Below are 12,827 nucleotides of genomic sequence, written 5' to 3' on the forward strand. Positions count from 1 at the left end.
TTGAGAAGTTTGTGCCAGGTGGGCAAACCTGAACAAATCATTTGAAATGCCAAAACATTGGCACAAAACACATTTGAACATGCTGATGGAGGCAGGAGAGGATGAATAACCTCTTGTGTGTTGTGATGCAAAAAATCACTGATTTCCGTATATGGACTCATATGGAAGTTTCTTGCTTAAGAGCACGGGATCTCAAACTCAAATGACCTGGGGGGGTCACATGAGGGTCAAGTCTGGTCAGTAGGGGGCAGTCGAGTGAAGAAAAGCCCAACTGTGTGAGGAAGAACAACCGTTTAGTCGGAGCGGGCGATGTTAGCTTAAAATCGTATCACATTATTCCATCGTGATATACTGTAACAACATTTGTAACATTTGTGACAATATTTTTTACGTAGTTTCAAAGTAAAAGGTGTTTGTTTTGATATTCAAAGAAATATTATTCACAATGAAAAAAACCATATAGATGATGCAAAATATCTATCTATAATGCAAGTTGCGTCTGTGTATCTGTCTGTCTGTCTATGACAGGCATATCTCGCTGACCAGATCGTAGTCAGATCGCCCTTAGACTTTGGATATGGGTTGAGCATGGCCCGATGGTGTGCATTCTTGATTTTCACATTTTTGGAGGAATTTTAATTTTCGCTGATTTATCACACTACACCAAGCAGGCAGCGGCTCATCAGCAGCAGCTGCGCTGTCTGGAGCGGGGAGGTGGGAGTGAAGAGGCTGTCCTCACGGTGGGTGAGACATTTTCACACGGTTCACCGCAGAACACGGTGTTATACTGAAACAACGATGGTGTCCATTCACCAATACGCGACCGCATATTTGTTTTGCAATAGCATGCTACTCTTTTGCTGCTAACTTCGCAAAACCTGTTTCCAAAGGTAAGCTAGCGAGGCTACGATTAGCATTAGAGTAGGTCTAACATCATACAAACACTGTGCAACCTCATTAGGCACAACGCAAATGTTTTAATTTTCGATTAGCATTCGCGTAGCTAGCTGTTTTGTGACTGTCAGCCACTTTACCATAACTGAAACATCGCTTTAGAGTCTCTTAATGGTAATTGCACCTTTTATCTTATTCAATATCAAAATAGAATTTAGTGACTGAACATCGGGAACATTTCCCTTCCCTTCCCTGAAAATAAAAAAATAAAATGACAACACTACCAAGCATGAAGACACCAGTCCTCTGTGCTGAATAAACGCCTCTAGGCTTTAAGATCCATCTCCTCATTCATTTGTGCGATATTTAAAACATCTCGCAATTTAGAGCAGCTGCTTAACATGACTTCAGTGATGTATATGTATGATGAGTCGTTCATTGCCATTTGAACAAAAGGGGGCCATGATGTTTCATCTATAGCTCACATCAGACTTATCACTGGACGATTAATTAACGATCAGGAGACACAGCGTCTGGACACGTGACGAAAGCATTAAGACACTAAAAAATGCTGTCTGTCCTCTGTTCAACCGACTGGGAGAGCTGAGGGAGAGCAGAGGCCGACTGGAAAAATGAGGCAGCCTTTGCGAAATAAGTCTGGGTAATCCATCAGATGCCAGGCCTCATTATGGCTGTGGGTACAGCATGAAACAGAACCCTTTATCTCGGCTTCCTGTTCTTATTAGTAGCACTCAAGCAAAGGATAGCAGCAGTCTCTCTCTCCCCCCCTTTATACCACACTCTCACTCTGTGCTGGGGGGCTGCTGCTGACACAGAGACGCTCTCTCTGGCCAGCTCTGTGGGCACGCCTGCCAACTTGTGAGGATGTGTGTGTGTGTGTGTGTGTGTGTGTGTGTCGCCTTTTGTGCACAAGTTTGCATGTGTACGTACAGATCCAGGGAGGCTCAGTAGTCACTGATGGAAACCTTTTTGCCAGCTGCTGCATATCCACCCCCTTTACCGATGCCAGCCAAAGCCAAAATGGAAATGAAAATGCTATTTTCAGCCAGTCATTCTCAAAATGGTGACACACACAACACACACACAAGCTATTGCAGGGGACTTGGACTCGCCAACAGAGACCAAACCATCCGCATTTTTGCCTTCAGCTAATGACAAAATATGTTCAGAGATATAAAAATAATAATGTGTGCTCCCAACGATGGTAAGGGCTCACACACCTTAAAATTAACCACACGCTTTTTAAAAATATGATATCAATTATGTGTTTCCTGGTCCAAGATTTTTCAATAAAGTATTTGAGTCATTCTGCTGGAAAGGGCGAAGGAAGAAAAATTGATTGTAAGTTACAATAAATGTTTGAAGGCAGAGTGAGAACCGAGCGACCGTGTGACTTTACATTTGTACAGTAACTTCCCCCAAGGAGGTTCTGTTCCTGGTTGTGTTTGTTTGACTGTGAGCAACATAGCTGAAAAAGGATACGGATTCAATTTTATGGGGGATGTAGGAGAAAAAAAAAACATTGGTGGTGATCTGGACATGGATTCAGGCTATTCAAAAAAAACAAAAAAACAAAACAAAAAACTGTTAACCTTGTAAACATAGGAGAATGCATTTGCATCAGAAGCACTTTCTCCACTTGTCAAAGTCTTTTTTAACAGGGTTATTTTCAGTCCCAGTGATGCATCTGTCAAATGCACTCCAAACATTTCCTAAAATTGAGCCTCACCTACTTTGCAAACAAGGCACCACAATCATTTGCAAACAGCCAGGGTATCCAACCCCCACCCCCCCAATTCCAGTTGTCCAAAGATCATTATTTTTATTTATATATTTTGAGGAAAAATCTTGCTTGGCTTTGGGACAGCAGCAGCCTTTGTCTGTGCAACTATTTTCTAATATATATACAATCATAACAAGAATGTTTGCTTTTTGCATTCAAAGGTCGGGTCGGAGATTATTTTCTGGAGCATTTTTTTTTTTACTATATTGCTTAAAATCCTCTTCACACCCCCGATTGTAACCAATTAAAGAATGCATTATCACAAAAATGCCAGTCAGCTGTGGAACGGACAGGCCTGTAAACGCTCGGTTTTGTGTGCCTGTCACTTTGAATGCAACTGACACACAGGAAATTATGTCACCGTCACTGAGGCTTCGGCGGCTAACAGCAGTTAGCATTTGGAAAAGCGATCATTTGCCGTCTCTAGCCGGCACATTGCCGCCAAAATTTATCCACTGGACACGTAAATCAAGAATAGAACACTTCACGTACTTCCGCTATTCCAGATACTATTTCCCTCGCCTGCAGTCTCACATTTTTTTACAGACAAAGCGGAGCTCCGTGAGAATGTATCAGGAATGTATCATTGTGACATCACAATGAATGTGGAAGTCAACATCGCGTGTTTTATCTCCTGTACTTAGACTGAGGAGGACCACAAAAACATGACTGAGTCTTCTTTTTTCACACTTTGTCTACTCATAGGGCCTCCAGAGTCCTAAATATAAGTAATAAAATGCTTAAAAAGTTGATTTTGCATAATATGTCCCCTTTAACATAAATCATTCTCATGATTTCACTACCTTTATGGAAGCTCAGACCAGTCTGCAGGGGAGCTCACATTCTCACTTTGCTCCCTCATAACTCGTACACTGCTGCGCGCTATTCTGAAGTTAGCTCTCGGAGGGAAAACAAGCCTTGCCTCCACACGGAGATATTTGTATGGAGGAAAAAGTTGAACTTGTACTAAATCAGTATGTCGGCTCATGCGCCACACCTCACTGAGACTGCTGAGGACGACAATATGAAGAGGAATTACTGAGTGCGGGTTGTTAAGTCAACCTCACAGCACGTGAGGATGACACCTGGTACATCCCAAGCCTGTAAGGACCCTCGAGAATCTTCTTCCAAATGATGGCTTTTTGTCGCAACCGTTGTCAGTCAGGTGACAAATAAAGTGAGGAATTTACAAGATGAAGGCATTCACAACTTCAATTACACGAAAGCATGAAACTATTACTGCTCAACCAACCGTTGCATTTAATCTTCTTCGTTTCATGGCGAGACGCTGCATTGTGGAGCCGATGCAATACGTAAAGACCGCCAGCAGAGGGCAGCGGGCAACAGTGCGGCAGTTGTGGTCTGTCACTGTCAGAGTTGAGCAGATGACAGGGCAGCGATGACTGTGAAACGTCACTGAATCCTTAAATATGGCAGGTGAAGCGAACAAGGCCCTGAAAAGAGAGGAGAAAAAGAACTGTACAAAGACGGCAAATTAGCCCGTCTCCAAAGATGAGGAGCTTCAATTATCACAGCCAGGGTCTCGCTGACAGTGAGTGAGGGCAGCTGGATTGAACTTTTCACAGGAGAGGAGGCGCAGTGTGAGGGTCATTAAAAGAGAGGGGGGGGTGCTACTTGACAGAACGAAAGGTGGCAAATAGGACTAGACTCGTGCACTTTGGATGCCGAGGGTTATCTAGGGGCAAAAAGAGAGCTACAGACAAATGCCTTAGTGTGTTTGTATAAGCATAGCAGTCAGTCTTTTGACATCCTGCGGCAGGTCCCCCCCCCCCCCCACCTACCTCCCTCTCCCTCTCTACAGGCTCTTGGATTGTGCCCTAATCAGAGTGGCAGTCTGGAGGCGAGTGCTTGGATGAATTGGAAATAAAAGACACAGTGTTCTGCTGTCCACAGATGCAGAAACAGCCCCAGCTGTCACCTTAAGCAAAGCAAAAACAATACACAAATGAGTACTGTAGGCTTCTGTGTATAATTACAAGGATTTTTTTCTTTTTGCAGAAGCATGTGTGTGTGTGTGAGTGTGTGTGGGTGTTGTGTTTACATTCCACTTCTGTAAACACCTGTCATGCATGCGTGATTGTCAGTATCATCATCTGCATGTCAAAGGTTACCAAACAGGCTCACGGCTGAGCAAGCAGTGGGATCAAACAGTGGCGAACAGGAGGCAAATCAGTTGACTTTTCCCTCGCACGGGGATGACTACTGACAGCGGCTCATAGCCGCAATACAAACACACACCGCACAATAACACAGTCATGCTGACACACATAATTCTGAGTCACGCGCACGTTAGCCGCCCAAGCTCGAGCTCAAACACACACACACACACATGAATTCCTGACTATCTAGTCCTGCTCCATGCATGCAGCTAATTGATGGCTTGATGAGGAAGTCTACCTCACCCAGAGAAACAATGAAGCAGGCTGCAGAGGATATCACCAGCCAACACAAATGCAGTCGCAGAATGGCCCAACAGATAAAATCTCTGCCAATGCCTCTGAAAACCCCACAGGAGCCCGTTTCTTCTCTGCCTTTTCTTCAGGTGCTGGCGTGGATGAACATGAAGGAGCCTAATTAAGGGTCGTTTCTCGGGGGGAATCGCTCAGACCAGCTGTATTACTTGCTCTGATATGCAGCCAGGCTGCTGTTTTCCACTTCTTTTTTTTTGCGCCTCAGGCCCATGTGCTTGCCCTACTTCAGTCCGCAAGGTGCTCCCAGTCTGGTGAAAGTGGACGGGTGAGCTTGGAGGACGCGTGGGACAGACGGCGAGCTTCATCGCTCGTCATCATGTCGTTGGAAAACCATGTTTGAATTTAGCCTTTTGGAGTTTGGGAATTGGTTTGATCAAGGTGAAATTAATTACATTAGCAGCGCAGTAGTTCACCACGAGTGGTGTCTCTCGATGCTCTGGTCACAAGTATCAAACCCAGTGATGTCTTAGTTGTCCGACTCCCTCAGAGCTACAGTGACCTTAGCACCTCAATTCTGCATCTACAGCAGTTCACATGAGCTAATTAAATATTATTATACACCAGTGCGAAAAAAAAGAAAGCTTTTGTTATCTTTGGGTGCTTGGCCTTCACAGCTCACGTGGTGGTTCCCAAGCAAACCCAGAATTTATCCTCCCGATTCACTTCCTTTTTTTGCCATTCTTTCAAACATAAAGCTAATATTTGGTGAGCCTGGTGGTCACTACAGCACAAGGAGGCATTTGCATAAGCTTGTGTATACGGCCATTGTGATGATAATTGTTGGGTGATCCCCTGTGTCAGCAAATGAGAAAAGCATCTAATCCATTGAAATAAATATGTCAGCCAAAGCCTTAGCTTCCTCTTATAATTGGCCACAGAGGTCACCCTGGCGAAGCAGAGACACAACATTTAATGTCATCGTGCACTCTGTGGCAATGGGCTGTGACAGTCAGTTTGGAAGATTACAAACCAACATCGGAAACCCGACCTTGCAGGGATGACACTGCTGTTAATCTGGTTCTTCTGGCTTTATAGTCCAATTTTTTCCCCTCAACAGAGCATATGGGCCTGTCCTACTTGACCATATTTCTTGTCTCTGAAATAGAGACAGGAAGTGAATGGACAGAGAGCTTGAGAGGTTGATGGTACAAACTGAAACTTGAATCACCTCAAAGTACAAAAATGTGCTTGACGTGTCAGCGACACATAATGAACCAAGGACATACCATTAGTGCATATTAAAGCTCCCATAGAGTGGTCCTATGGCACATATATATGTGAGTTATGGAGGTCAACTTACATACATTAACTTGTTTTTATGGTCAAAACCTGCGATTTGCTGCAAATGAGACGATCGAAATCTCTCCTCACTGAAGCCTCGTCACGACTCCCAGCAGGCATGGACTGGCCATTGGGCGTACAATGCCCGGTGGGCCGACACATGTTTTTGGGCCGGTCCGGGGCTGTCATAATTACATTAAAAAAGTATATTATTAGTGCTGGGCACGTTAACGCCGTTATAACGCATGACAAGTTTCAATGACGACTGACCGGAAAAAGACGTGCGCAACGTCATGTTTATGCGCCTCCCGATTGTTAAAATTAGCTTTTCGTGCCTCGGCACCGGATTCCAGGCACGTTTCCCAGTTAGCTCCATTAGCTGCATTAGCTCCTTGTGTCGTTTAGCGCGCCTACAGTGGAAATGGAGCGGTCAGTTGCCATAGAAACGCATCATGCGTTAGGGTTAGTACCGTATAGTGCCCAGCACTTTATATTATGAATCATTTTTTATGAATATTTTTGTTATCATGTAATATTCGTGAAACATTTAGGTAACCAGTATGGCTGCAACGATGAATTAATTGCTTTTTTTTTTTTTCATAAACACAAGCTTTGTGATATTTTAGCTTCTTTTAAGAAGCTAAAATAGAAACCAGACAATATCCACATTTAAAAATGTGAATATTGTCTGGTTTCTTTGCTCCATTAAAACTAGGTTCCAGGTTTGATAAACACCGATCAACATTTTAACTATATTTTATGGACAAAAAAACATTCGATTAATCGAGAAAATAATTGACAGATTGATTCTAAAACTTAACAGCATATTTCATTAAACACTGAAAAGACATCTCTAGCACGGTTCAATGTACGCAAACCGGATGTGCCCGGACTAGTACCCGGAGCAGGAGGATCTGCTGTTCAGGAGAAGTGATCCTTCACACATCAAAATTCCAGGCTTTTTCAGACCGTTTGCCGAGCCCAAGAATACAATAAAATCCAACGTTCTCTGCAGTGGCTGAACTGTTTGTTTGGAAACTTTAGGGCTTCATATGACAAGTCAAAACATGACAAACAAAGTTCAGAGGACTACATTTTCTATCCTATGCTTGTTTCCTCCCCTTGCATCGCGTTCATCAATTAGTTACACAAGATATAATCACAACCTGGCTAATTAGGGCATCCTGTGGTTATCGTGGTAATTGCAAAGTGAGCTAATTTCTCATAAACACATTGGAGGAGAGACAGGCATATTTCTTGTTTTTACGAGAGACACAAAACGTCGACTCGGTTGAGTCAATTCAAGACCTGTGCGATCTGATTTCATGTAATGAACAGTACAGGTAGTTTTCCACTCAAACGCAGGGATCATACTGGTGACGGGAGCTGGTTACCGTGGGGAGAAGTTGAACAGGCCCCCATGTCCTGTTTCTTACTTTATTAAAAAGGTTGCAAATAAGACAAATGTATTTGTCTTGAAGACTGATAATAATAAAGGTTTTTAAAAAATAAACAAATAGACGATGGCATTTCAGACATCTACATGAAGGCTTTCCTGCACTGTTAACATCTCCATTCAGTGAGATCCTATTATTTATTCTGCCTTCAGTGGCATAGGATTAGGCTTCATTAGGTTATGCCAGTGGAGTCAAATCTTATCTTGTCACTGAAAAGTTGTGAATGAGTTACTGTTACTTCTTTGAGTACTTCTTAGACATCAGTTCTTTCTAAAAGTCACATCAAAGTTAGTTTTGAAAAGAGCTATTGTGTATAATTTCAGTGTTCCTGAACCTGTGACCCAACCAGGGACAACAGAACTGTCCAACGGCACTCATTACTGGACCCATTATCACATTCTGATAGACCGGTTGAATGCAACATCAACAATCTTTCAGATCAAGCACCATCATCAACGCCACATCAATGCAAACTATCTAAATGTTCTCAGACCTTTGCTCTGGTGCTTCAGTAACATAGATTTACTGTGCTGTGATGGGGAGAGAGTCACTGGCACGGACACTTCATGATAACAATACAACTCGCCATTAAATTTGTGTCCTTGATATCAAGAAAGGGAAAACGATAACAACGTTCTTATTTCCAGGAGAGAAAGCGCTCATAGGTGCAGCTGTCAGCCACTGCGGGGGCTGATTCTGATGATTGATTTGCAGTCCTGTACAATTAATTAATGGCTAAATGTGTCTAAATCTAAATCTCAATAATTGTGAGGGCGGTATTTTATGAGGAAAATTAGGCAGTTACACCAGCTACCGGAAATAGTTGTGAACTCGGAGTTGCATGTTACACCCAACACCTGCTCTGACCTCAAATGAAGGATTCACATGGAAACGTGAAAGCTGTGGACACAGTGCAATATTTGTTTTGTATGAAAGTGAGTATGTATGTGAGTCAATGGTATGGTTGGGTACCGAAAGCCGGTACTTTTTGTACCGATTTACGTCGTTATTGCTTCAATTTGAATGAATCTGTGCCAAATTTCGTTACCAAATTGGCACGAGAATGTGAGAGCTACGTGTAGCGAGACTACAAGAGCACGACAGCGATAATGGCGAGCCCAATGCGGTCGAAAGTGTGGCTACGTTTCACACAATTAGACGTAGACGGCGCTCGGTGAAATATTTGCGACCCGAAATGCAAGGCGGGCTGAGGAAACACCTCAAACCCGATGAACCTGCATCAGCTACCAACGCTAGCGGTGCTGCTACTAGTGCTGCTAGTAGCAACACCGCTAAAGCCAGTCAAGCTAGATGCGTTGATGACGAAATGAACAATGATCCACCTCATCGACGTGTTCAGATAATTATCAGCTAACTAACTCGGTGAATAAGTAGTTGGAAATAATGTAAGCTTTTGTTTTGTCTCGGCTGATGTTAGCTAAGCTAGCTAGCTAGTTAAAGGGACAATATGTAGTATTTATGGGTTTATATAACCCAAAATCCACTTTTTTATACATATTATGTGCTCCTGCATTGTCTAGTCGCTGTATAATATTCTTTGTTTCATTTTCGTAGTGTTTCAAAAAGTCATGTAAAATAACATGGTCGCGGGCCGCGGTCGCATAGCCACTGTTAGCAGCGAGACGCCATGTTTCTACGGGAGCCTGTAAGGACAAACGCGAGAGAACAAATCAAGCGTCGATTTACTTGTAGCGGAAGTCCCGCCTCCTCTCTCTCCGCTTCGTCTGCTACGGCCGCGGTAGCTCGCCCTCTCCCTCGCCTCACGAACCTCATCTGCTGACACGGAGAAAGACAACAAGGACAACATTTGACCAGCTGCGGATACCGTAGCGCTCAGGGAAGGGAGGGGGTGAGCAGAGCAGCAGGTCTTTGTTGTAAATTTCAGCCCCTCCTCTAGATGTCACTATAAACTACTTACTTCCCCTTTAAGTCTTGATAAAAAAAACTGAAACTGAGAAGTGTAGTAGACTTTGTTTTACAACTGAAAAACATTTTAAAAGTACCAAAATAAGGTACTGTTTGGTACCGGTAGTGAATTACAGATACAGATACCGGCACCGTATTGGTTCAAATATGACCGGTGCCCAAACCTAGTGAATGGGTGTGAATAGGTCAACGGCAAAACTGATCCCCATCATAAAAAGATCTTCTGAAACCAGCCAGTTAGTGTGCACTCTTTTCAAAACTGGTAACAACTTTGAAAGTTGTGCAGTGTGTCCCCAGCTTTAGAAAAACACACAAAGGAGAACACCAGCATGCTTACCAGGGACAGACGAGGCGAGCTCTTGGCTATCAACAAAGGGAAACACAAATGGGGGAAGCGGAGATAATGAGACACAGGTGAAAACAATTGGAAACAGGTGTGGGTAACCATGGATACAGTGAAGAAGTAAAACAAGAAAACCTGCACAAGAGAGAAAAGCAATCCAGAAATATAAATTTAGCCCATACAGCACAAAAAACTAGGTTCAGGTGTACTTTTGTACCCAAAAATGCCCTCAAAGTCACACAGGGGGCAGGTCACAGCACATTTCAATTGATGTCATTTCAGTGCATTTTGCTTTTTTTTGGACCCCGTCCAACATGTTGTTGTTGAGGCCTGGGTTTTGGGTGAAATTGCTCTTTTCAGTCTACCTCCTCTTCATCCATCAGACACCTCACTGCCTGGGATTTGATGAAACATTTGGACACTTTGAGGATTTCATGACAGCTTCAAAATGGACCGACAACAGGTCGAGCAATTACAATTTTTCAATTACAGGCCCACAAAGAAAGTCGCTGCTTCAAAAGCATAATATGTAGCGAGCCATATTACACGTCGCTTTTCATGGTTCGGGGGCTTTTTCTTGACAGTGTTTGTCTTTTCAGCCGCACTGTTATAGTGGAGTGAATTGTACGGTTCATCGTTAAAAATGAATATTTACACTTCCGAGGAAGAAGTGAAATTCCCAGTCGATTAAAATTGGATGCGAACAAAAGGAAATCGTGTTCAAATGAATTTGGTGTGACTCTAATTTTGTCACTTGAAGAGAATGAATTAATGAATCTTTTGTTTGTTTTTATTCACTCTGGACTCTCGCCTTTGTGACTCTCTATCTATAATAACTCAAGGAACATCTGTCTCCGTTGAAGAACTTTGAGATCGTACGATGACAAACCAATGAATTTTTGCTTTTTGATTAACTTGTGGTTTTCATTCTCTCCTTGAGTCACAGACACCTTTTCAATCTCACTTGTCTGAAACTAAGTCGATGCCACCCCTCGCGCTATGGTCAGGTGCGTGTGCACAAATATTCGATTGTGTGACAGCCTCTGAACCTCGCTCTAATGCTTTTCGTATTCTTTATTCTCCTATATTTCACTTTCACTTTCCCAATGCTTCGTTTTTTTTTTCTTGTGAGAAAATAAAAGCAATACCTTCAGGGAAAAAAGATTGCCCTCAAAGCGTGCAACAATACAATAACCCATTTGTACCATTTCTGTATCCCACTGCTCTCTGTGATGGCAGGCTTTTAGCCTCGTCTGGGAGTGTGGTCATTTAGTTTAGGCTATTATTAGTTTGGCTTCCCGATGTGGTTGTGCAACACTTCGTGCTATTTTGTTTCACCTTTACCCTCCACAGTTTTAAAACACTCATATAATTTTAGTCCTTCCAAATACTCACTTATCCTGTGTGATTAGATGGAAAATAGCACCACTTTACTTCATTGTGCTGCCGCAACATTATAAACACAGTATTGAGCAGTGGCAAACTTAGGCTAAAAAACTCAGTTATTGCTTGAGTGAGACTGATTAAGTCTAATTTACTGTTTCAAACATTTAGCGTAAATTACACAGAGATCAGCAGTTCAAGGAACGCACTCTGTATTTTATAAGAGAGGAAAAGAGCAGTGACTCGCTCGCTGCTCTTTTTCCCAGACTTAGTCAGCGACCGTTTTGATTTACACCAGACGCGTTCTGCGTCTTTTCCCGTACATTGATATCCGTTCCAAAAGAAGGCAAAATAAACATTCTTCTTCTGCGCCGCGGACACGCGAGAGATTTCCAGGGAAATAATTGCAAACTTTGCAATTGTCAATTAAATTCAAGCTCACAGAATACACTTTAAATTCAAAGACACCGTTGGGCCTTTGTGTTGTTTCGTGCACTTCGCGCTGCACTCAATTCACCTCGGTGTCTTCTCTCCCAGCGTGAGTATGGGAGCATGTGGGACTGAGATTGGCCTCCTCATGTGTTAATGTTACACCTCATCTTGGGGCCTGGCCAGCGGCAATAGCTTTTCCACACAATGTGATGAGAAGAGATCTATGCGCCTTAAGTGAGCACCGCGCCGCACCCCGACTCCCCCACGACCCTTCTATTTAAGTTTAATAGAGTATTACATCAGCTTCTACCCTCTTCTCTACCACTATATACCCTAAAAGATCCATAAGGATATTAATAGATGTCAAGATTAATAGCAGTTTCGTTGGAATTGAGGTATAAATACCTCTGAAACATGTCACAACACATCACAGAAAACAGAATCTGTTGAGTAACACAATACAAGGCAGTACAGTGAAAGAAACAAGAGATTTAGAAAAACTATTTACAGTTCTGTGAATGGTGCGTGGGTTTGATGGATGTCTAAAAGCAGGTGTGTGATTGTTTACTAGATTTAAAGCTCCCATAGAGTGGTCCTGTCGCATTATGTGTGAGTAACGGAGGTCTACTTACATACATTAACTTGTTTTTATGGTCAAAAACCTCCTAGTTGATGTAAATGAGCCGATAGAAATCTCTCCTCACTGAAGCTCTCATAAGCTGTGCTGTTCCTAGACTAAAAAAAGGAAAGTTATTGATCTGTGAGTTAACTGTTCAATATGAATGAAGAATTTG

The sequence above is a fragment of the Microchirus variegatus genome, assembly GCF_963457635.1.
Source record: "Microchirus variegatus genome assembly, chromosome: 8".
In the NCBI taxonomy this organism is placed as follows: Eukaryota; Metazoa; Chordata; class Actinopteri; order Pleuronectiformes; family Soleidae; genus Microchirus; species Microchirus variegatus.